The sequence below is a fragment of the Macaca mulatta genome, chromosome 11 (assembly GCF_049350105.2).
Source record: "Macaca mulatta isolate MMU2019108-1 chromosome 11, T2T-MMU8v2.0, whole genome shotgun sequence".
In the NCBI taxonomy this organism is placed as follows: Eukaryota; Metazoa; Chordata; class Mammalia; order Primates; family Cercopithecidae; genus Macaca; species Macaca mulatta.
In genome coordinates, this window is record NC_133416.1 from 137,337,383 (window position 1) to 137,363,954 (window position 26,572).

The 26,572-nt window shown below is 41.8% G+C and overlaps 1 long non-coding RNA gene across 1 annotated transcript in view; it reads right to left on the minus strand.

The window, feature by feature from the left end:
* Positions 1–2,952: 2,952 nt before the first annotated feature.
* Positions 2,953–26,572, minus strand: part of LOC144332721 (uncharacterized) — a 44,260-nt gene continuing 20,640 nt past the window's right edge. The window contains exons 2-3 of the long non-coding RNA XR_013400749.1: positions 5,781–5,908; positions 2,953–3,068 (exon numbers count right to left, since the gene is read on the minus strand). This is a non-coding gene — a long non-coding RNA (uncharacterized LOC144332721). The remainder of the gene's footprint in view (positions 3,069–5,780; positions 5,909–26,572) is intronic.

Consider the following 26,572-nt stretch of genomic DNA (forward strand, 5'->3'; position numbering starts at 1 on the left):
GGTCTTCTCTGCAGGAGAGTTTTTGCCACATTTCATGCAATTTATACAGTCAAGGCACCAGACTCAGGAATCCAACTTCCCTGTCTCCCAGACTCTTGCCACCTAAAAATAGACCGATGAACAATTTTTCATCACTAGAAAAGCCAAAATCAATTCAGTGATGGCTACTGCTGCCCTCAGCGACGGAAAAGGAGGGGAGGAGGCAGCGCCCCGAGAACGTATGAAGGAGTGTGAAGAATGGGCTTTCTACTCACAGGTAGAATCCTATTTAATCAGAAGCTCAAGAGCAGGTTCTGCTACCTTCCATAACATCCATAAATTATCCCCATATACTTCAGAGTCAGGTCCATTGATTTATAATACAGTTCATTTATAAAAACCAAACTTATTTCACCGATGACAGCAGCTACTTGAAACACTCTTTAAAGGGAAGGTGGCCTAAAAATGATCCAGTTTGGTCTGAAACAAATTATTCACGAGGAATGCAGTGTCAGCAGGAAGTAGGCCATGTATTAGTCACTGACAGGATGGGACCATATCAGTATCTGATCATTATTCCAGCACTTCAGGATGGAAACACACGGATAAGATGGGGAGTGGGGAGCGCCAACGGAGGCCACATATGCCCAGCAGCAGCGAGACGTCACACATGGTCTACCATCCGAAAAACGTATTTCAGGGGCTACTGATTTTTCTCTTTTAATAGAGGCAAAGTGGGTACATTGAAACGACCTGAATGTTGGAGTATCACCCAGGGTTTGTGGTCTCATGGCTGTGGAGAACAAGGACACGGAGATACGAAGAGTGAGGTTAAAAGTGGAAGTATAATTGGTAAAAAGAAAGAACAGCTCTCTGCTGCAGAGAGGGGTCCCAGAGAAGTGGGTTGCCGGATCCACAGTGAAACACAGGGGGTTTTATAGATGAGCTGGTGAGGAGGCAGTGTCTGGTGTACACAGGGCATGAAAAACTGGTTGGACCAAACGTGCCATTTGCATAGAGTGGGAAAAACTGGTTAGAACAGGTGTCCTATTTGCATAGGGCATGAGTCTCTGGCAGCCCCCACCCTAATCTTTTACTATGCAGATGCAGATGGGTCCTCTCCCTCAGCTGCGCCATGCTGCCCATTCCTTTACTGTACACCTGGTAACAAAAAAAAAAGGGAAGACGGAGCCTCCATGTTGGACATACCTGGTCCCCAGGTAGCCCTTTTCTATTGGCACAGCTGCCGGCATTCCCCTGTGCAAGCTTCCAGCTTGCTTATCTAGGTTTGCAGATTGATTTTTCAGGCTGCTCTTTGTTAGACAAGAAATGTTTTCCTGGGCTGGTTTGTGTTAGAAGGGAAGCTCTGCTGAGGACTCTTTTACTCTATCTACCTAAATAATTTCTTTCTACCTCCTCTATCAATATTATCTATTGCTGTGGAATGGATGACCACAAGCTTAAGGCCCTAAACAACATACAGTTATTATCTCATGGTTTCTGTGGGCCAGGAGTGCTGGGCATGGCTTTGCTGAGTCTGCTGAGAAGTGTGATCTGATCGAGGTATCACCCAGGGAGAAGAGCTCATCCAAATGTGCGACTGGGGAAGGACCTGCTTCCAAGCTCACCCAGAAGTTCCTGCAGGCTGCCCTCCTTCCTGGCCTCACAGATCCCTGACATGGCCTCTTGCTTCATCAAGTCAAGGAGAGAGTCCTAGCAACATGTGTCTCCCCATATCACACAATGTGTACATGCATATCCCATCACCTATACCACCTTCACCTTTACCACTTTCTGTTGGTTAGAGCAAGTCTCAGGTCCTGCTTGCCCTCTGGGAAGGAGACCACACAAGGGTGTGAACATCAGCAGGAACAGCATAGAGACCACGGTGAGAAAGGCAGAAAACTATCTTGGGGGAAGAAAAGGAAGCTGGAAAGAGAAAGGAGAATGATAGCCTGAGACACAGATGGATATGTGAAAGTTGCAGGAAAGTGGCTTTAAGACATTTGTTATTTCTTGATATCTGAGCCCTTCACAGAAAGTAAAGGAATGAAATTTCACTGGAATAAGAGCTGAGAAGAAAGGCCCAGCCCTTATTTTATTGAGTGTTGTAAGAGAGACCAACACCAAGAGGTCAACCAGAGAATTCCCACCGACTTTACACCAAAGGGCCTTTCTTTGTTTTTTTCCCAAGAAAGCCCAGGCGAAGAGAAAGGGTTTTGCTGGCTCCTTTCCATCTAGATCTCGGGCCTCAGGGAGGCACCGGAGCAGCATTCAGACAGACCCATCAGCTCTAATCTCCTTTAATAACTGAGTGCTCTCACCCTAGAGTGGCCCTGGGAAGCATTAGAATGAGCTGGGGATGGAAAGCATCCCCTCTGTTTTCCAGGATTTTAATGGAGTTGTTGAAAATGAGGTTTTGTTCAGCAACTTACTGTGCCCCAGGAGGCCTGCAGCAGCCAGGCTGGCTGCTAACAGAGGAAGGAGGAGACAGACTCAATATTGTAAATGTCCACTGAAAGCTCCAAGAGGAAAGAGAGGTAGCAGGGAGCAGGGAAGGCAGGAAGGCTGGGAGAGGGTGGTAGAAACCCCGTCACGATGGTGAGTTCTCTCTGCTGGAAACCAGCCAGGCCGTTCATCCCAGTCTGAATTCCTGACACAGTAACTCAGCTCCAAGGAGTTTCAGGGTGATCCACCCAGCTCTGCTCTACTTATGTAAGGAAACAAAAAGAGAAACTCCTCCCCAACCCCCATCACGTCGCTCGATATTTCTTCAGAGCCCTTTCCCTTCCTGATCACAGGAGGTCATGCAGAAAGGCTTCTCTTTGGCTTCCGACAGCTTCTTTTTCTCCCTGAACGTCACAGGAAAGATTGTGACAGTGCTGCTCCCAAGCAGGAGCTACGGTCCTCTGATTCTCTGTGGAGGAATTAGATCCCACAGTGAGAACATTTCTCCTTTGTAAACTCTCCGAGGTCAGAGTCTCTTTGGGCACTGGCATGGTTGTGCTGCTCACACTCTCACTCACCTCCCTTCTAGCACAGCAGGGCCAGGAGTTGGACTCACAGCCTTGGCATACAGCAGCACACACCTAGAAGGAATTGGCGCTCATTGCAGTTATTTCTTATGGTTGGCTTCTATTTATAAAACATTGTAATGACTGTCCAGTCAAGTAGCAGTAATATTTTTCTTTTACATTTATGGAAGTCAAAATGGTGATTCTATGAAGCTGGGAACTCTGCATGTTGTTAAACTTACAATGTGATCTACTATGAGATAAGTCATTATCTAATGGACCATCATGCTGGAGGGTCTGTTGTCAACTCAGCCCACCACCCTTCCAAGGTTGAGAACCTCATGTCCCAGGATCCCTTTCCAGGCACAGTTCAGGTGTGTTAAAAAGGGGAATTTGCACAAAAGTTAGAAGGCACAAAAGAAGTAAAAGCTTGTATTCTCCAGGGTCAGCTGCAAGCAGGTAAGTAGGCAGATGAGAAATTCAAAGTGGCTTCTGGACACACTACTAAACCATTCACTTCACTGCAGCCAGGTTAGTGGAGCTTGGTGGACCATCTTGAAGCTTATAATGGTGTCCTAAAAGGTCTTGGAGAATAACTGGCTTTGCTTCCACCATAAGCGTTCAATGTCAGCTCCTCTCACCTTTCACAGCAGCCTCTCTACACACTCTTGGAAGGATTTTTTAAGGAGGTGAAATAATTCATGGTTCCTCTCTAAGCAATATTGGGGGTAGTTGAGTTGGGTGGTTATGGTGAGATATTAATGCGTCAAAGGTCCATCCTCAAGCAAACTCATTTTTGTTATCACCGGCAGCATCTTTAGTGGTCAGAAAGCACCGAGACACATGTCATGTCACAGGAGGTATCTCAGCTGCTTCCTCACTGAAGGATAGTCACTTGCACATTACTGGACACAGCATCTTGTTGGCTATTCCGCCTCAGCAGTGGCACGACGAACATGCACTGGTGTTGAGTGGAGACCAAAGTGAGCTCCAGTCAGGGGTGCTGTGATGCTGAGAGCATGGGTCCTGCAGGCAGGATCAGCCTGAGGAGCAGTGTATGAAAGGCAGGGCTTATTATTAAAAATGACTTTCTGTTGCTTTGCTGGAATGAAACATTAAAATTATCTTGAGTGGTCGTCACCAAACTTTCCTAACTATAAAAGAAATGTATTTTACAGTCATCTCTCAGAAAGGTGTGCCTTTTAGGCACATCGTAGGATTGCATTTTGCAACTTCTTCATGTACAAGTGGATCCAAGCATGATTAGATCTCACCCAGCACAGGCGCCAGTGAGACTCTCCAGTCCTGTTTTTCTGCAGGCAACTGGCAACTCTTTTGAGGTGGTATCTCAGGCTCCCTCAACCTGGGTCCTGAGTGACACTGATGAGGAGAGCAAGCCCTGCTGATCAGTTACAAACATGCAGCACACACCAGCCATGAAAAGGTGTTTTTAAGCTACTGAGATATGGGGATTATTTGTTACCACAGCATAACCTATCTTATGCTGACTGATATAGGTATGTATCCGTGCTGGTTTTATGTCAAACAATGTGGTGATATTTGGCATTCTATTTTACTCTCTTTCATTTGCCTCTAAAATATTGGCTGCAGTCCATTGGTTTCATGACTCATGGTATGAAAAACATAGTTGCAAATGTACATATGTTTTTGTTATTGGTTGTTTGATCTCTGCCTCCCTGCGTGCGCCATAGCACCATGAGGCTGGTGGTATTTAGTGAATGAATAAAATTATTCTATCTAGTTATTTAGATGTCCTGACCCCACTGATGATACCTTTCAAGTCAGCCTATGAGCCCAGCACAGACTAAGAAAATGAGCACCACCTCCCCTGGGGAGAACGAGTCGATTTATCGCTGAGAAGATGGGCATGGTCGGGCAGCAGCGCTGGCGAGACTATTGATAACAAGGCCAGGATTAGTTGGCTTTAATTTTCCCTGTGGTTTTTACTAAATATCAAGAGAACAGAGCTCCTCATGTTACTTTGTTGTCTTGAGATGGTCACATTTAGAGCTTCTCTTGGAAATAAGCCTACACCTCCCTGCCTTGTGGGGAAATGGGCTGGGATCCACGTCTACGTAATGAGAAATTGAACATTAAGGTAATGTCGAAGAAGGTAGGTTTAGAATGAAATCCATTCAATTATTGTAAGTTCGACTTTAATCTGAAAGAAGCTTCTTAATTGCCTTGGCTGCACTGCAGGTAATGGAAAGGTTAAATTGGCTTTAAACTTTTATTTTATTCATCGTAAGATAACTGATTTCAAATATTGAACTTTCTTCAGAGAAACAATAAATTACTTTCTGAAATATAAATTATGCCAATAATGGATGAGCTGGATATAAATGGAATTCCATCGTCTTTGGAATGTGTTCATGTGTGCATTTTTTTACAAATGGAAGAAAAGAGAATTACAGTGGTGAAATAAAACAGTAGCACTGGCATATTATTATATGTTCTCTAAAGATATACAGTTAGTGTGTTGTGTGAGTTAAATGAACCACAGAGGCTGAATATCCTGAGGAAGATGAACCTCAGACTTTAAAATAAAAAGGGAAACATGAGCCTCATCTTACTTATAAAATAACTGAGGGCTACCACCTAGAACATTCAAAGCAGTTCTGCTCTGAGATCCTCAAGGAGATATTGCAGAGCTAGACAAGGTCCTATAGCTTCCACAAAACAGGCATAAAGGGGTTTCCATTTCATTTTGTTTTCTGAAAAAGTACAGTGATGATGCAAAAAGAAGATGTTCTTTAAGAAAGGTACCTGCACTTTGTCGTATTCACTCCATGGATCTAAACAGAACTCATCAGTAGAATGCACTGTTTCTTCACTTGGTTTGCAGGTAACAGCTGGCCATTTTGGACAGGCGAAAGTGAAGCCCAGATTCAATTCTAAAAATAAGAAGTGAAGATAGAGGTGACAAACTTTTCTGTGTAAAAATGTATTTTATCATCCAAGAAATATTTATCAAGTACCTGCCATATACCTGGCACTTCTCCACACATGAGGGAAATGGCAGTGCACAAAATGGACAAAAGTCTATGTCCCATGGACATGTTCTTCTAATATTAATAAAAACATGCCATACATTGGCCTAGGCAAAGATTTTTTGGATAAGAACTTGAAAGCACAGTCAACAAAAGCAAAAATAAACAAATGGTATTATGTCAAACTAAAAAGCTTCTGCACAGCAAAGGAAACAACAGGGTAAAAAGTCAACCTGCAGAAGGGAGAAAACATTTGCAACCTTTGCATCTGGCATGGAGTTAATATACAGAATAGAAAAGGAACTCAAACAACTCAACCACAACGAAAACAAACATGCTAGTTAAAAATGGACAAAAGACCTGAATAGACATTTCTCAAAAGAAGATTTACAAATGGCCAACAAGCATCTTTAAAAAGGCTAAACACCGCTAACCATCAGGGAAATGTAGATCAAAACCACAATGAAATATCAGCTCATCCCAGTTAGAATAGGTATTATCCAAAAGAAAAAAATGACAAATGCTGCTAAGGACGTGGAGAAAGTGGAACTCTTTTGCGCTGTTGATGGGAATGTAACTTAGTACAGCCATTATGGCCAATGTTACCGAGGTTCCTAAAAGACTTAAAAATAGAACATATGACCCAGCAATCCTACTACCAGGTATATACCCAAAGGTAATGAAATTAGGATGTTGAAGAGATGTCTGCACTCCCATGTTTATTGCAGCACTATTCACAATAGCCAAGATATAAAATCAACCTAAGCGTCCATCAATGCATGAATGGGTTTTAAAAATGTGGTATAGCTGCGTACTATTCCATAGTATATATGGACCACATTTTCTTTATCCAGTCTATCACGGATGAGCATTTAGGTTGATTCCATGCCTTTGCTATTGTGTCCTTTGCAGGGACTTGGATGGAGCTGGAGGCCATTATCCTGAGCAAACTAATGCAGGAACAGAAAACCAAATACCACATGTTCTCACTTATAAGTGGGAGCTAAATGCTAGAAGACATGGACATATAGAGGGGAACAGCACACACTGGAGCCTACTGGAAGGTGGAGGGTGGAAAGAGGGAGAAGATCAGGAAAAATAATTAATGGGTACTAGGCTTAATACCTGGATGATGAAATAATCTGTACAACAAACCCGCTTGACACAACTTACAAACCTGCACATGTACCCCTAAACTTAAAAGTTTTAAAATGTGTTCTATGGACCCTATGGAATACTATTCAGCCATGAAGATAAAGGAAATCCCATCATTTGCAACAACATGGATGATGAGCCTGAGGACATTATGTTAAGTGGAACAAGCCAGGCACAGAAAGACAAATACCGCATGATTTCACTCATACACGGAATCTAAAAAAGTTGATTTCATAGAAGTAGACAGCAGAGTAGTATTTACCAGAGGCTGGGGTACAATTATTATGTGTCAATTAAAAATAAAATAAGACTAAACAAAAAGATGTCCCAGTATGTTAGAAGGTGGTGTTATGTAGAAAAATATATTGGAAAAGGGGGACAAGGAGTGTTGAGATGAGGGTGGATCCTGGCCTTAGATAGGATGGTCAGGAAAGGGCCTACTAAGAGGGAGACATTCAAACAAAAACCATATATTGATGCAGAAGACAGCATGTAGAAACTGGAGGGATGGACTTGCAGATAGATACAGAGCTTTTCAAACCCAGCACTGTGTGAGGAAGCTGTCCTGGGTACTGTAAGATATCCAGCAGCGTCCCTGTCTTCTACCCACTAAGTGCCATAGCACCTCTCCCCCATTGTGACAAAAATATCTCCAGACATTGCAGAATGTCCCCCGGGAGGCAAAATCTCCTGTGGTTGAGAACCACTGAGCTAGAAAAAATAGCAAATGAGAAGGCGCTCAGTTGGAGACCTGCCGATGTTTTCCAGGAACAACGGGGCCGGTTTGCCTGGAATAGAATGAGCAGGATAAATGCATGAGAGATGAGGTCAGGAAGACCACGGAGGCCACATGCACGAGGCCTGGGGGCCATTCTGACCCTGGGGTCTACTTCACATGAGATAAGAAGCCACTGGGGGCTCTTCGTCTGTGTCAGGGTACGAGCAGTGCTGGACATCACTGCCTCTCCAGGTCTCCTCTCAACTCTTCCCTGCCTTCCTCCACACCATTACCAATTGCACCCAAGGGCTCCTATGGCCTCTGGCTTCCTGTCAGACTTGGCCGGTGGTAGCCAGAGAGAGGCCCTCCCTACAGCTCCACTCTCTGGGCCCTGGCAACCACCTCCTTCTTTGCCTCTTCAGGTCTAAGATAGTAATGGCTCCCCAGTGTTAAGGCCCACAGAGTACTGCATCATGCATGCCCTTGTTTTCTCTTGCTGCTGTCCACCCCAATGGATATCTAGACTCCTGTCCACCCCAGTGGCTATCTATGTCATATGCCTTCCATGTTCTTCTAGGACACTGATGAATGCAAAATTCAGGAGTAAACCTAGAAAAGATCAAAAAGTACAGCTCACTCCCCAGGCTTCCCAGGGTTGAGTCCAGCTATGGGCACAAGGTTTATGTCTCCCTTTTGCCTGGATGCATCTAATTTCAAAGTTGTCTCAAAGAAGCAGACAGCTCCACACAACAAAAGAACATGCTTGGGTTTTTAAATAAACTTTGTTAAATAAAAAGGCTTTAAACAAACTTTGTAGCTGGAGGCCTTCTGCCATATTTACAGGCACCAGCAACACTGAGATAGCTGTTTCCAAGATTTGCAGCCTCCCAAACTCCTGCAGAGGCTGGTGACAGGACTGGCAGCTTATCTGTGATCTGGGGGAGGGAAAAGTGTTTCCATTTTGTGCCTATGGAGTTCTAATTCCAAACGCCACCACCAGCAACCTAAAAAGACAAGAGCAGAAATTAGAGTGGCCTCAGATAAGCAGGTAACTTGGGAAGAGAGATTGGAAGGGACGGTTTGAGAAAATAATCTAACAGTCTCAAGTCCATTAAAGTAAATATAGACTATGCATTTGTTTTTGTTTTTGTTTTTCCTAAATTATATAAAGTAAGTCATGGAGCAGGAAGGAAGGCTAGGTAATATAATAATGACATAATCAGTGTTGAGGCCAGAGAAATGTGGACAAGTCAGGCCATGAGAAAGTTTCATTCAATCCACCTGGTATTGTCTGAATGTTAGAATTCTAGACTTCCACACCTGAAAGCTGGAGTAGATGTACTTTTCCCTATTCCTCCTGCTAAGTAGAGCTAACATCCATGCTTTGCATTACCTGTAAAGCAAATAGGACCCAAGGAACAATAGGATGGTGAGATACTGGTTTTATTTTTGCCTCATGTAATCTAAATTGAGTGCTAGAGATGCTGATGCTTCAGAAATGCCAATGGATGCAGACGAAAAAGGCCCTAAGCCTGCTCTTTTTATCCCAAACATCAGAAAAGAAACAGACTAGCCAGACAGAAAAGTTTTAGATAATTATCATGCTGCTTCAGCCACATACCGCAGAAAAAATGATGGCCCATTCTACCACTGCCAGTCAAGATTGAGCCTCGACCTTCTCCACTAGTCAGGGTGAAGGAGACTGGCCTTCCCATGGTGTCAGTGGGGCACAGATGAGGAGCAGCAGCAAGGCCCACTATCCCCTTCCAGCAAGTGTGGTGCTGTCAGTGGAGCCCTAGAGAGTCTGAACCCCCACCCTCACCCAGTAGCAATGAGGAGCCCCTCCCTCAGGGGTCAAAGGAGACAGGGTGAGGAACCTGGATAGGAATGAGGCAGCACTGTTCTCCTCCATCCCTCAAACCAGAATGACATCAGAGAAAGCTGCTGAAACAAGATTAAAATAATATCCAGAGTCCTGTCGCACAATGTCTAAAGTGAGCAGGTTTCAATTTTGAAAGTCCTTCATTATACTAAGAATCAGGGAACTATCAACTTGAATGAGAAACAGCAACTAATTGATGCCAACATGTAGATGATACACAGAATTATATGGCTAGGATTTTAAAACAGCTATCCTGAGATTACTTTAATAAGTGATTGAAAGCACACTTGAAGCAAATGAGAAATAGAAACTTCAGCAAAGAAATATAAAATATCAGCAAATAAGTAGAAGATATAAAGAAGAACCAAATAGAAATTTCAGAACTTAAAAATAACTGAAATAAACAGCTCAATGAATAGGCTCGACAGCAAAATAGAGGTGACAGAGGAAAAAATCAATTAACTGTTATATAAGACAGAACAACAGAAATTGCTCAACCTGTTCAGAGAGAAAATAGACTGATTTTCTTTAATGTGAGACCAGAGACACACTGGGACTATACCAAGAGGTTTAACATTTGTGTCTTTGGAGTCTCAGAGGGGAAAAGAAAAATGGTGAGGGTGAAAAGGTACTTTAAGAAAAAATGGCTCAAAAGGCTCCCAAATTTGGCGGAAGGAAAGAAGGAAGGAAGGAAGGAAGGAAGGAAGGAAGGAAGGAAGGAAGGAAGGAAGGAAGGAAGGAAGGAAGGGAGGGAGGGAGGGAGGGAGGGACGGAGGGAGGGAAACCAACAGGTTCATAACTCAGTTGACCCCAAACAGGACAATCTAAAGAATTTCATCCCCAAATGCAGTATAGTCAAACTTCTGAAAATGAAAGAGAAAAAATCTAGAAAGCAGTGAGAGAGAAATAATACCTTACATATAGGGAGAAAACAATTTGAATAAAAGAAGATTTCTCACTAGAAACCATGGAGGCCAGAAGAAAGTAGCAAAACCTTTATCAAAGGCTGAAAGAAAGTAACTGTCAACTCAGGATTCTCTATCCATTTGAAATATCTTTCACAAATGAAGGAAAATCAAGACATTCACAGAGGATGCAAAACTAAGTGAATCTGTTGCCTGCAAAGGTGTCCTAAAAGAATGACTAATGGAAGTTATCTTAACAGAAAGTGATAACAGAAGGGATCTTGGAACATCAGAGAGGAAGAAAGAACAATGGAAAGAAGAAAAAATGGGTATGTATAATTTGCTTTCCTTCTCCTGAGTTTTCTAAATTATATTTGATAAATGAAGCAAAAATTGTAACACTGACATGGTTCTCACCACATATAGAGGAATATTTAAGATAATTATATAAGAATGTGCGAGGGTAAAGGACATGAAGAACATGAAGAACATAAAGGGAAGTAAGGTTGACTCGAATGGGTAAAACCAGTAGACTTATTGGCAAGTTATATATATAAAATAAAATACCTGGAGCAACTGCTAAAGTCTACACAGTGCAATACACTCAAAAACACTATAGAGAAATCAAAACAGAATTCTAAAACATATTGAGGTAATTCACAGGAAGTCAGTAAAAAGGAGACAAGAGAAACAAACAAAAAAACCCAGATATTACAAACAGAAAACAAAAAATAAAATGAAAGACTTAAGCCTTAACATCAGTAAAAGATGAGTTAGCAGATGAGTATTCAAAGGCATACAAATTGATATAATGGACTTTGGAGATTCAGAAGGTTGGGAGAGTGGGATTGGAGTACAGGATAAAAAATTACCTATTGGGTACAGTGAGCACTACTCAGGTGACAGGCACACAGAATTTGCCATTATGTAATTCATACATGTAACCAAAAATCACTTGTACCCTAAAAGCTATTGAAATGAAAAACAATTAAAGACAAATTAACAGAATTGATTTATTAAAATGGCCCAATGATACGCTGTCTATAAGAAATTTATTGCAATTATAACTACATAGGTAGGTTGAAAATAAAGAATGACAAATGATATTCTAAAGAAACATTAATCAAAAGGAAGCAGGTGTGCCTATATTAATATCATATAAAGTAGACTCAGGGGAAAAGAAATTTTCAAGAGACAGAGAGAGACATTATATAATGATAAAATCATCAACCCTCCAAGCAGATATGGTAATCCTAAATGTTCATGCATCAAACAACACAGCTGCAATACAAGTGAAACAAAAACCAATAGAATTAAAAGGAGAAATAGACAAAACAACAATTATACTTGGAGACTTCAACAACTTCTCTAAATAACTGATTGAAAAACTAGGCAGAAAACCAGAAAAGATGTAGAAGAACTCAACAACCTCATCAACCAATTGGATCTAAGTGACATTTGTAGGATACACCACCAAACAACAGCAGAATGCATGTTGTTTTCAAGTGCCCACCAAACAAATACCGAGATAGGCCATTTTCTGGGACATAAAACAAACCTCAACAAATTTCAAAGAATTGAAATCATACAACTGCATTTTCTGAGAACAGTGGAATCAAACTAGAAATCAACAACAGAAAGGTAATGGGAAATTCTCTACACACTTGAAAATAAACACACTGAGAAAATCTCAAAGACTATCAAAAAACACATTGGACTGAATGAAGTGAAAACAAACATACCAGAATGTGTGGCATGAAGTTAAAGCAGTGCTGTGAATAAAATTTATAGCACTAAATATTTTACATTATAGAAGAGAAAAATTCTAAAATCTGTAATCTAAGTTTCCACTTCGATATCCTAAAAAAAGTAGAACAACGTAAAGCTACATCATGCAGAATAAAATAATAAAGAGAAGAAATAAAAGAAATGGAAAACAAAAATAAAATTAAAAAAAAAATAGTGAAAATCAATAAAACTAAGAGCTGGTTCTTTGAAACAATCAATAAGTGTGACAAACTTCTAGGAAAACTGGCAGGGAAAACTGAGAGAGAAGACAAAATTCACCAATATCAGGAATAAAACAGGGACTAAAACTACAGATTCTGAACACATCAAAAGGGTTATGAGAAAACACTGCAGACAACTCTACACACATACATTTGACAACTTGGATGAAATGGAATTTTAGGTATGACAAATCTTGTTGCCTCATGAAAGGAAGAAAGAGCTTTTGTGCCTATGTGATGAGATTGTATCTTGACGTACAGATTTGCGTCTTTCATAAGTACTTTCTTCACCTTTCATTTTCTCATTCTTCTAAGTATCTGTGAATGCCAGAGACAAGCCCTGTGACCAGCAATCATCTGATGGCTCTGAGAATCTGCCCTGCAACATTATCTTCCTGCCCACTGTGCCATTGTCCTAGAAAACCTATTTTGGGGTATAAATTTAAGGGGTACAATTACAATTTTGTTACCTGGCTATATTACATAGTGGTGAAGTTTGGGCTTTTAGTGCATCTATCATCTGAATAATATATATCATACTCATTAAGTAATTTCTCATCCCTCACTCTCCTTCCATCCCCGCACCCTTCCAAGTTTCCAATGACTATTATTTTATTCTCTATGTCCATCTGTACACATTATTTAGTTCCTACATGTAGTGAGAACATGGGGTATTTGCCTTCCAGAGTTGTTTCACTTAGGATAATGACCTTCAGTTCCATTCACCTTGCTGCAAAAGACATGATTTTATTCCTTTTTATGACTGGATTCCATTGTATATATACACTACATTTTCTTTATCCAGTTATCTGCTGATGGAGACTTAGGTTGATTCCATGTTTCTGCTATTGTGAATAGTGCTGAGATAAACATACAAATGTGAGTATCTTTTTTTATATAATGACTTTTTTCCTTTGGGTGGATGCTCAATAGTGGGATTGTTGGATCGAATGGTAAAGTTCTATTTTTAGTTGAGAAATTTCCATACTGTTTTCCATAGAGGTTGCATTAATTTTAATTCTCACCAACAGCATATAAGCACTACTTTTCTCTGCATCTTGCCAACATCTGTTATTTTTGACTTTTTAATGATAGTCATTCTGACTAGTATAAGATGATATTTCATGGGGTTTTAATTTGCATTTCTCAAATGGTTAGTGATGTTGAGCATTTTTTTCTATGCTTTTTGGCCATTTGTGTGTCTTTTTTTGAGAAATGTCTATTCATTGATTTTGCCTACTTCTTAATGGGGTAATTGAGAAAACCCAATGTTAAATGGACACTTTTTTAGTTGTCCAAATACAAAACACAGGATTTGGATTTTTGGACATTTTGAAAGAATGATGGATGCATGAAGAAAGAGCTTTATACAGAGCCAAGGTGGGACATGACTCTGGAGATTGCTCTGCAGAATTCACAGCAGTGACACATCACCTCTCTGTTGTGTTGGTGTAATATACTCTCCAACAGGGCACCCAAACTCCCAGGCATTAGAAATCAAACTCACCTCTATAAACCAAAGATTTGTAAAGGGCTACTAATATGCACTCTCTTCAGCATTTTAGATAAATATACCATGTGTCATTATTTAACATAATTATCAGCATTTTGCTAAATAGTCTTCTTTCCTGCCTGGTGTTGAGTAAAATCGAATCAAGATGGTGCCGTGGGAAGACTATGCCCTTTGTGTAGGATTCTTAAAGGATTGTGTCCTGACTGTCATTAATAAGTTACCTGGCCTTGGGCATAACCCAGCTCATCTGTGAAATGAACTGACAGTAAAAGGTTCTTCCAGATCTTATGCTTGATAGATCTCTGATGATTCATATCCTTACATAAAAGTCTAGATTGCCTGGAATTACTAATTTCTGATCTCATCCATTCCCTGCTCAGAATCTATGCATCGCTGCCCACTGCTTTTAAAATTACAACCCAAATCCTTAGCCCCAGCTTCAAATCATGCGAGGACCCTCAACATTGTCTTTGTTCTTTCCTAGTGATGGGTCACCAGTCTCATTTTTCCTTTGTGCCTGAATGAATATCCTCTTCTGTCTTGCTCTTAGTCATTCTTCGGTTCTCTAGTCCAACGTTTCTTATTCAGAAAATCTACCCTGACTACTCAGGATGGACCAGCTCCCTGTGTTATAGGCTCTGGTACATATTGATACTTTTCCACGTAGCATTAATGGCAGTTTGTGTTGTGGTGGGTTTCAACAGGTGTATTTGGATACTGGCTGTCTCATGCTAGATCGATAAGACTGCAAGCTCTTGAGAAATAAATGCATCCATCTTGTTCACCATGGTACCCTGACTAGCATGGCACCTGGAGAATAAAAGGGAAGAGGGATACAGAAAGAAGGTGGGGGCAGAGATGGGGGAAACAATTTTCTAGACAAAAGAAGCAGCCAACAAAAGGGTCCTGAGACAGAACAGATGTTAGTGTACAGACTGGAGAGTGAAAGAGGTAAAATCTAGAGGTAGAGAGAAGCCAGATCCATGTGGGGTCATGCAGGGGATCATGAGGAGTCAGATGGTTTGACTAAGTAAAATGGGCTGCCCCCCAAGGATGGCAGAGACATGATTTGTGTTTCAAGGTCAAATAACTACTCTGGCTCTATGTGAAAACTGGATTGTGTGGAACATTCATAGAATCAGGAGGCTGGTGAATTTGCCCAGGTGAGAGATGGGCACTTAGGAAAGAGTGGTTAGCAGTGAAGATGGAAAGAATTGGGTAGTTAAGGTTAGATTTCTGAGACAAAGCCTATGGGACTTGTGCTAGTTTGGTTGTTGGTGTCAGGGAAGAGAAGGGTCACAGAAAACTCCCGAGTAACACCTTAGCAATGAAGAGGCTTATGATGCCATTTACCACATAGGGGAACCATGGGTGAGGGCCAGGTGATGGCATAAATCATGTCTCGTGTCCCACCCAAACTCAGATGCCAAGGCCATAATCCCCAGTGTGACTGCATTTGGAGACAGGGTCTGTAAGGAAGTAGTTGAGGTTAAGTGAAGTCATAAGGTTGGGGCCCTAATCTGGTAGGACAGCTGCCTTGATAAGAGGAAGAGACACCCAGGGTGCACATGCACAGTGGAAAGACCATGTGAGGACACAGCAAAGGGCGGCCATATGCAAGCCATGGAGAGAGGCCTTGGGAGAAACCAAACCTGCTGACACCTTCACCTTGGATGTCCAGCCTCCAGAACTGTGAGAAAACAAAGTTCTGGTGTTTAAGCTGCCCAGTCTGTGGTATTTTCTTACGGCAGCTCTAGAAGACCCATACGTTAAGTCTTGGAGGAAAAAAAATTGTTTTTAATATATTTCATGTAAAAGATTTTTAAACCATCAAATGGTAATGAGAGCCTTACTCTAGGTGAGATGCTCAGAAAAAGGTGAGATGGCTGGTTTTGTCCCTGGCCAATTATGAACCAGACTGCATATCTGGCCTCTGTGCCCAGACAGCCTTGTTCTGCTTCTTGGCCTGTGCCTCTAGTGTGCTCCATCCTGGGTGCAAAGGTTGGGTCCAGCCATCAGCTGAGGGTGAAGGAGCCTATTCATATTCTCAGGTGAGCTGAAATTGAGGTCAGGCTTGGACACGAGGTGGCTAACTAGAAAGAAGCCCAGCTGCTGGGGAAAATAACTGCTGAAGTATACAATGGTTCTGACTAAACAATAGGTGCTCAATGAGTGTATGTTGAATGAATGCATGAATGAGCCATTACTGAAAACTACCAGAGTGGCAGGTATTTTCTTCCCAGTAAGTATGTGGTTTTGAAGGACCATGACCTTGTAACCAGCCAAGAGAGGAGCAAGTGAAACAGAGACCATCCAAATGTGTCTTTCTCTTGAGTCTGTCCATGATGGACAAGACTCAGTGAGAGCCAAATTTAAAAACAGAACCCAGAGGATGCCCTAGGAGTCCATGCTATCAGCATCCCAGCACATGCAGGAGTGTAGCCAACTCGAGGGACAGGCATGGTCATACTCAACTCACTTTTGTTCATTCATCATGCTATGAATGATCAGTCAGTACATGAGTTTGTCTTTTCCTAAACTTTAAACAGTTCTCTATTTGTGACTCCTACCAAAGACTGAAAGATGCAATAGTCCTCTGGGAAGACCTCTTGTATCCATTCTTCAGTGGCAAACCAGAGAAACTGATTTGGGCTAACTCAAGCAAGGAGAGAACATAGAACAGTGGTCCCCAACCTTTTTGGCACCAAGGGACCAGTTTCATAGAAGACAGTTTTTCCATGGACCAGGGCAACAGGGATAGTTTCAGGATGATTCAAGCACATTATATTTATTGTGTATTTTATTTCTATTACTCTTACATTGTAATATATGATGAGATGATTATACAACTCACCATCATGTAGAAAGAGCGGGAACCCTGAGCTTGTTTTCCTACAAATAGACAGTCCCATCTAGGGGTGATGGGAGACAGTGATAGATCATTAGAGGCATTAGATTCTCACAAGCAGCACGCAACCTCAATCCCTCACATGTGCAGTTCACAGTAGGGTTTGTGGTCCTATGAGAATGTAATGCTGCCACTGATCTGATAGGAGACAGAGCTCAGGCAATAATGCTCATTCGCCCACCACTCATCTCCTGCTGTGTGGCCCAGTTCCTAGCAGGCCATGGACCAATACCAGTTCGTGGCCAGGGGTAATAAAGTAGCTGAATAGTTAAAAAGCTTAAGAACACAGTTTCAAAGAGCACAAGGGCTAAGGAAACAACTGGCCATCTTCTTAGGATGTGGCCACTGGAATGAGTCTGTTTGCCATTCTTGCATCACTCTGCTAAAGACTCTCTGCTAAAGACTCAAAGTTGAGAAAGAGTTGACAAGACTAGAATGAATTATAGGTTCACTTTTGGTGAGGGAGTACTAGGATCTTTGACCAACCATCCCCCACACAAGACCACATGCAATAAGGAAGAGCTCATTCTTCAAAAGATAAATTGGAGTGTTACTACTGAAAGAAATTGAATGGATGCAGGTGGGCAAAAATAGGTTGTCCTCACAACCCAGGAGACAGGCAAATGGGACCGATCTATCATTATGCGAGCAGATCAGTTGACCACACCACGGTCGCTCAATTATGGGTGAGAGACAAAAACGTTCAGTAGCTTTACTGGCTGAAAGGACAGTGATTGAATGTGAGTTGGTGACTTGCATAGTGCTGATGGAAGCTGCAGGAAAAGGCAAGGAGGAACGGGGAACAGCATAGAGACAAGATTGTCTTATACCCTGGGGAGGAGCATACTTTAGTGGCAGGTCTTCAGGAACCTGGTTTATTGCTGTTGCTGTTTTTCTACCCAACTATCAGATGAAGTAGCTACTTTATTCCATATTCAAACTATCCATGAGTTAAAGATGGAGATAGGAATGGAATTGGGAATGAGGATGCAAATTAAGATACAAATGAATGGGGAGAAACAGGTACAGAAAAGGAGAATGTTGCAGTAATGTACATCAGTTAGCTCCTCCCTTCTCAGCCTCCATCTCCCCTTCAGGAACAGGACCCCACTCTTGGTCCATGTAGCTCCAGAGGGGTAACCTACACGAGGAGGAGCCTGGTTCACTGCTGAATCCCCAAACCAGAAAAGCACCCACAGCTGAACAAGAATTTCTTAAATTTCCTCAATGAATACCAAGATTAACAAATTGTAAACCATATGGATCACAAATTCTTAAATTATTCCTCTTTAGCTGTTTCTGTAAATCATGAACTCTTCTTGTAGAAGGCTTTCACCTCAGAGCCTGCAGAACAAAGATTCTTACTGTCGTTCTTTTAGCTCTCTCAGGGCTTGGTTCAGAAAATAATTACACACTGGCTTCCACTCCACCAAAATCCAAAGGAGTCATTTTGGCAGGTGCCACAGCCCTCTTGAGCTGGACACTCATTGCTTCTTCTCTCCTCTTGAGTTAATCCCTCAACTGGCAAAATGTGCTGCTTTATCGTGGAGTTATTTATTTCACAAGGTCTGGAGAAGACAGGCAATGCCAAGCCGGTTTTGTCCCTGGCCAATTATGAACAAGGCTGCATATCTGGCCTCTGTGCCCAGCCAGCCTTTTTCTGCTTCTTGACCTGTGCCTCTAGTGTGCTCCATCCTGGGCGCAAAGGTTGGGTCCAGCCATCAGCTGAGGGTGAAGGAGCCTATTCATCTTCTCAGGTGAGCTGAAATTGAGGTCAGGCTTGGACATGAGGTGGCTAACTAGAAAGAAGCCCAGCTGCTGGGGAAAATAACTGCTGAAGTATACGATGGTTCTGAGTGTGGGCAGCTCCCCAGGGCATGTAAGGGTCACTGGACGCTTGCTGGCCACAAACAGCTCTGCTCGGTTCCACTCCAACCAATAGCCCTGACCCACTGAGCAATATTTTTTGCAAAGGAAGATTTTTCTTCTTCCTGTGGTCATTTTGCTTAGTGGAGTGGTTCTGCTTTTGTAGTGCAAAACAGTTCTCCACTGCCAAATCCGGTCCCTGTAAACTCCTTCTAGCTCAGCCAATTTAAGAAATTAAGTGACGGAAATCAAAATAGGAGGAAGGGAGAGAAATGTGTCATGAAGAGAAACACACACACACACACACACACACACACACACACACACGCATCACGTTTTTTCCCTTTCTTTGAATATCCTGAAAATTGCAAAAAAAAAAAAATGTGCTTTTATGGGTGTGTGTGTGAAGTCGGTGACACATTCCTGTCTCAGTAATTTGAATCCAAACAGCACGTTGCTTTCAAGCTCATAATAGCCGAAATCTGAGGAGCCGCTGCATATGTATGTTTTAAAAAGCTGCAAGTATTTGGAAAAATAAGTGTCTTTGGCACCACGTGCCACACCTGAATAAGAAACAAGCCTTGAGGGCAGGTGCAAAAGCCTCAAGAACATACTGCAGAAGACGGCAGCGGCAGAAAATGTACCTGAAGCTCAACTGCTCTAGAAACCAAGAAAAGGGGCTGGTCCGTGAATTCTGCTTGGCCAGAGCCACCGGATGCAAACATTTCCTCCTCCTGCTAGCCCCCCATGCTCTGTGGGAGATGGTAGAAGGCCAGGATCTTCAAAGGAAGATCAACAATGGACCCTCAACTCAATATCGACTAGAAGCCAGGATAGCTAATTTGTTTGGCTCATTCTCTGAGACCCTGTAATATTCAGAAAAGGAGGCCTGGGACGTTTTTAAATGAAGTCCCAGGAGAGAGAATAAAGTATCTAAATCATTAAGGATTTCCAAGGAATTTCACTTAAGAGTTTGGGGATGGCTGGATGAGGTTCAAAATGACTTTGGAGAATGGGGAGAAAGAAAAGACCAGAAAGAAAATAAACTCGTCTCACTTTTTTCGATTTTTTTTTCCTTTGTGTTTTTAAAGAAATCATGTTCTGAAGAAAAAGACAACTTCTGAGGTGGAAACTCAATTGGCATTTATTTCCTTTGCAGGAGGAAGGCTAGTGATTTAAACACAACTCGTAAAAGTGTGGGGAATCTTTTCTGTAAACATTCTAATGAAAATAGAAATGAAGCTTACTATTACTTGGTAGAAACACAAATATCAGCTTAGTGATCAACCAGCTTCTAGTTACTGGAATTGGCTGGCGTTTCCCTCCTCCCCCTGTAAATTAAATCCTGAATTCATTAATGGATAATTAAAAACAAAGATGTACATCTCAGCTGAACATTACTGTCATCTTTGCTGAGTGTCTTTTTAGTTAGGTTAATCTCAGTTTGATTTCATTAACACCATTCTCTCCCCAATGGTCCCTATATTTTGTCAGAGGCAGGACACAGAAAACAAATACTTTTCTCTGTGCATTTTGCTGTACTTCTGTTTATTTTGAAAGATTTCATGAAATAATTACTTCACTTCCACCACCAAGGCCCAAACTTTGAGAATGTCTCCAGAGTACCAATCATATGGCAAAAAATCATACTACTACGTATCACTCTAGTTTTCTTGACGACTTTTGGTATGGTCACTTTGAAATATCACTCATATGGAAAAAAACAAACCCAAGCACAGGTTGAATATCTCTAATCCCAAAACCTGAAACACTTCCAGCCCCAAGCATTTTGGATAAAAGATACTTATCCTGTACTCTGCAAATTTTCCCTCCATGTATGTGATCGCAGTGGAATTGTGTTCTTTTTCCCCCTCAAAGGCCAAAAGCATATGAAAGCTAACCACAAATCCAGAAGACTCCATGAAGTCAATGAGCTGAAATACTGTCAGACAAATGGCACACAAACATTAACTACGTGCTCAGTTACAGAAAACACAGAACGGCAGACTCCTCTTGAGGTTATTAGCGACTGTGATGCTACCGTCTTTAATTATGCCTTTGCTGTCTATTCCAGAACACTAACTCTTTAGAAAAGTAATGCACAGAAATTCTTTATTAATCACCAGTGGGAGATGCACTCACCCAAAGAGTAGTTGTAGTTTGCTAATGTGTTTACTTCCAAAGTCTTGAAACCTATTGAGAAATCTGCCCACAGGAAAACTCACTGACTGCTAACACCAAATCGACTTTAATGATGGTAGAAAGTTTTGTGGTTACCAATTACCCAGGGCATAGCCTTCTAAGAAATGGTTGGGGGGCGGGAAGAGAAGGCTGAATCCATGAATGTATTTAGATTGTCTATTGGATATTTGCATGAATAAATTCCTCCACATTTGAGTTGCAGTTGAGAGGACTCACAGTTTCATAGGTGGATAGAGTTACACAGGGATGCCATAGACTCTATTCACACCTAAGACTCTCATCATCAGTTAAATGGAATCAGGTGAAAGTGGAAAAAATCAGTGCTAGCTTATGTATTCAGAACTTACAAGAGCTTTTTAAAAGATAGTGTGCATCAAAGAAGGGGGAAATAAAATGGGAGATAGACAGACTTCATGGGAAGATGACTTTAATTCTATCAGAGGTAAAAGAAAAATGGTCCTCTCTGAAAAGGTAACAAACGAATGGAAAATACAGGACATGACCATTTGATAATCAAAGTGCCAAGGCACCCTTGGCTGTCCTGCCCAAGTCTCATCTGACTTAAGGCCGCCATGCTGTGGGGAAGCCCTGTGTACGTGTTCCCAGCTTAGGCAACAGACATGAGAGTGAAGGGGCCTTCAGATGACTTGATAATTTCAGTTCCTAGCTGGAAGTCTTCCCAGTTGAGGCCCAGGACATCATGGAGTAGAGAAAAGCCACCCCTAAGGAGCCCCATCCAAATTTCTGACCCATACATCCCATGACCATAATAAAACAAAATTCAAGTGCTGAGTTTTGCAGTACACTGCCTTGCAGAAATTGCATCTGGAAAACCAGGGTTTCAAGTCTTGACCTGAGGGAAGGAGCGGAGATTGTTCTGAAGAACTTTGCAGTGTGTGTTCAGTTCTCAGGCTAATCATTTATGAATTTAAATGACAAATTAAAAATTGAGAGGATAGGGAATTAGTTCAAGACAACTTTTAGCCCTCTAAAAGATTCTTTGCGGGTATTTGGGGAAATTTAAATATAGACTAGATAATAGAAGATATTATGGAATTACTGCTATTCTGGTAACAAGTGATAATATCATGTATTACAGTTATGCTTGGAAAATACTCATTACTATTTTTAGGAGACGTTTCTGAACAATTAAGAGACAAGGCACCCTGTGTCTTGATGTCTTCAGGTCACTTTCAAGTGTCTCAACATCAGCAAGAAATTAGAGAGAGGAAGACAAGAAGTAAACATGGCAAAAATGTAACAATTGTTGAATCTAGATGGAGAGTATTTGGATGTTCAGTGTAGCACTCTGTCTATTTCACAGGGATGAAAATAAAATGTAGAAGAAAAAAAAAGTGGGTGGGAAGAAGAACTTTTCATTGACCTCTCAGAATTGTGAGAAGTAGAAGCATGGAAATGACTGCAGAATAGAAGACTGAAAACTCTCAGAATTCCGGTCAGTCCTGGTCCAATACACTGATCACTTTATTTAGAACCAAGATGACAGGCAATTAGCTATATTGATAACACCTGGAATTTAGCAAACTAAGCAATTAGTTCAATAATAGTGATCAAAACAGAGCCAGGGCTTTCCCTCTTCTCTAATCATTACACGACAGCAAACCTGAATGCCTACAGGGGCTAGGAAAATCCATGAATGCATAAACTTAGAAGGTTTAAGATGTTACAGGACTTTCTGGACCCAGCTCCAGCCCACTGTTACCATCCAGGGACAGGAGCCAAATGTTCTCTGATCTTCCAATGTTTTCCAAAGCCAAAAAGTTGCAACTGTTATGCAAGACCATATAGTTTCAAAATGCTAACAGTGAATTTAAAAATGTGAAAATACAGTACAGGCCAAATAAACGACAACTCCACGTCTCATTATTCAGCCCAGAAGCTTTAGTTTGAGACTTATGCTGCATTGCATCGTGGCTGATTGGCTGATTCCACTTTTTGCCCCTCACGGTAGTTTTGGATACAGCTAAAATGCAAGCTGTCGAGGCTGAAGTGAGGATCGCCTTGGTGTGACACCCTGCTTTCCTCTAGTGATGATACCTGCCTCTCTACAGCTACACTCTGCAGAGTATAAAGTGTCTCCACTATAGGTCCAGGACTCTCCTTTCCTCCATAATGTCTTCTCCCTAAGTGGCCAGGATCCTGTCCTCCTTCCCTGAGAGTTTAGTTACATCCTGGCACCAGCCAGGGGAAGTTTCGTCCACAGTGTAACTTGAGTCGTTAGGAGACAGATTGATGTCATTGCTGTGGAGTGGCCATTAAGTGATGGATTGGAGGAAGGACAGCAAGGGTGATGGCTGTGTGGATGCCTGGTAGAGAGCGGGCTTCCTAGGGAGGCTGTGTGTAGCCCTGCCTATGAAGTGGTGTTGACTGTGGTTCTCAAAACCATCTCTCCCTTGTCACATCTCTTTGGTCTTTTCTCCTTTATCCCATTCTATTTCAGGGAAATACTTTCTAGTCTTGGTAGAAGGAACTCAGGATGTCATTTATTGTGTTCATCTTATAGCTCAATTCCTCTTAGAGCCCAGCTTCTAAGGTTCAAACTCTTTTTTATGCTGCTACATTTCTTCTTTGAATTAATGCCAGTTGCGTAGACACCCCCCACCCCATCAACCAGATGAAAAATAATGCCAAGTATAAAACGATAGAAAATAGCATGAAGAAAAAAAAATCAATATACTAAACATAACAATATTTCACACAACATAAACAGAATAGATAAAAATAGGAAATCCGAAAAGGAGAAATCAAAAGTAGGAAAATAAATTCAGGAAAAAGATTAGTCCTCTAAAAAACTCACTTTAATTACCTTGGAGAGGGCCATTAACTCAGAGCTTCTCAGAATCTATATTTACCATGAGGTCCTACCTGTACAAACACCAGACTTCGTGTCAAATGCAGATACCCCTTCCAAATAGAAGTCAGGTCCCAAAAAGGTTGGCTGAGGAAAACTTCAGGGAGATAGAACTATGTCGTAGTTAAAGCTTGCTCCCTTTCGTTGCCGCTGTTGTGTTGTTGTTATTCTCTAATTGGAGAACAATGGTCAAATAATAGATAGTAAATGCCTCTATCCTATGACCATCGTTCAAAAGTCAGCAACCCAGAAGACTTGGGTCTACATCCTAGTTAGAGAGTACAAGGCTCAGGTTCTCAAAATCTTGGTTGCCCACCCCTTTGTGTGTCATGTACAAGCTGCCCTCCAAACATAAATGCCTCAAACCTATGACCCTTGTTCTCCAGTGAGCATAACAGGAGAGTCTCTGTTCTCTAGACTCTGCTGGAACAATGGTCATAGCAGAGTCCAGAGATAAGAGATGGTTTGATCTCCCCACCATTTGGTAGCAGGGGAGAATGGAGGGAGAGGGGCTTAACAGTCATGGCTATGAAGCCATTGCGTATGCTATGCTTTGAATGTATGTGTCCCTCCAAATTTCATATGTTGCAACTTAAACCCCAAGATGATGGTATCAAGAGATTGTGTCTTTGGGAGGTGATTAGGTCATGAGGGTGGAGCCTTTGTAAATGAGATGAATGCCCTTATAACAGGGCTGGAGGAAACTAGTGAGGCCCTTTGCCCTTCTGCTCTTCTGTCATGTAAGGATGCAGAAACAAGGCACCATTGTGGAAGCAGAGAGCAGCCCTCATCAGAAACCAATCCTGGTGCCTTGATTTTGGACTTCCCAATCTCCAGAACCATAAGAAATAAATTTCCATTGCTTATGAATTACTCAATCTCTGGTATTTGGTTGTTTTATCTACATGAACAGACTAAGACAGCATAAGTGGTCCCATTAGGATGTCTCAGTTCAATGATCTAACCAGTTCAAACCTGGGCTTATCAGTCTACATTGTGACTGACATTCTATGGCTTTGCTACTGAGAGAATGTGCTGATCAGTAAATATGGTTTATGGGATATTAGCAGATCTGATCGAACTATCTGAGTGGCACAGCTTATTTAGGGGTAGAAGTGGAAAGGTCTCTGTGAAGTCAGCACTTTTTTCAAGGTGCCAGAATCAGTGAAATCTGGACTTATATTCACTAGCCACACAGACGGTTCTCATGTGCATTTTTAAGATGTAGAGCTGTGCTGATAGTTACAACATCTCTTCTCTCTGGAAGCTGCAGATTTAGGGTAGAAAGGAATCTTTTCCTGTGGCTCTTGGATGTGAAGCTTATGGTTCCATTTCTCATTGAGCATTTATAAATGAGCCTTATGAATTATTTTAAAAGACAGATGCTAGGTTCCATTAAGATAAATATATAGGTATTGTTGCTTCTTTCCCATGTGTTGTATCTTTTTGTTTTGTTTTCTTAAGCTGTTAAAGATTCACCAGGACCTCAGAAACTTGTCAATAACAAGCCTTTTCATTTGCTTTTACAAGCAGCATGCAGCACTACCAAGATCATAAATAAGCTGCCTCCTGTCCCTGGAAGTCTCCCAGATCCTCTTCTACTTTTCCTTCTCTCCCTGCTGATCTTTTCTTTCTGGGCCATGGCTCTAACCTCAGGGTCTCAGCCCCTGATTCTGATGTTTGGTTGGGAACAACAATTTGGAGCCCCCTCTCTATGGCTGGCCTCCAACCACAACTGCCTGCCCCCGAACTTCTCCAAAGCATGTCACCTAAGGACACTAACACCAGGTGGCCCCTGGGCTACCACTGAGGTGCCCTTGAGTGCCTTAAGTACTGCAGCTAAAATCATATTATTTGGGTAAAAAATTACACAAAACAAGAAGAGGTAAGAAATCAATTTCATTCTCCACTATCCTAAACACATGTGCATGCACACACACCAACACACACATACACACACACACACACAAAATTTTCCTCCAGTGCAAGGTTTTTTATCAGCAGGTAGAGGTGGTAAAGCCTCTTCATTCAAACACATACATAAAGTCAAGGCACTGAGGGTCCACTCCACCCTAGGTTTGGGGGAGGGCAAAAAAAAAATGCCACGTTGAGTGAGGAGAGGGTATGGACAACCACGTTAGCTGAGGAGAGGACATGAGTGGCCATGTTGGGTGAAGGGAGAGTATGGACAACTTGTTAGTGAGGAGAGGGTACGGACTGTCACTGGGGGGTGAAGGGAGGGGATGGGCAGCCATGTTGGGGGAGAGGATAATGTTGGTTAACATTTACAAGATCACACTGGGTTCATAATTCCACTGCATTGCTTACCTACTTCCCCCTTTCCCACCGAAAAAGCAGCTACTGATGTAACCGTCTTTGTGCAACCACAGTATTTTTCTTTAATCATTCTTTTGAGAAAAGCGTATTAGGAGAAGAGGCTTATAGGTACTCTAGGAAAGGCTCATCCAGGTAATGATAAAAAGCTTCACAGAAATCATAAAGCTCCTGAGAGAACAGAAAGTCCCAAGTGCTTTCTTC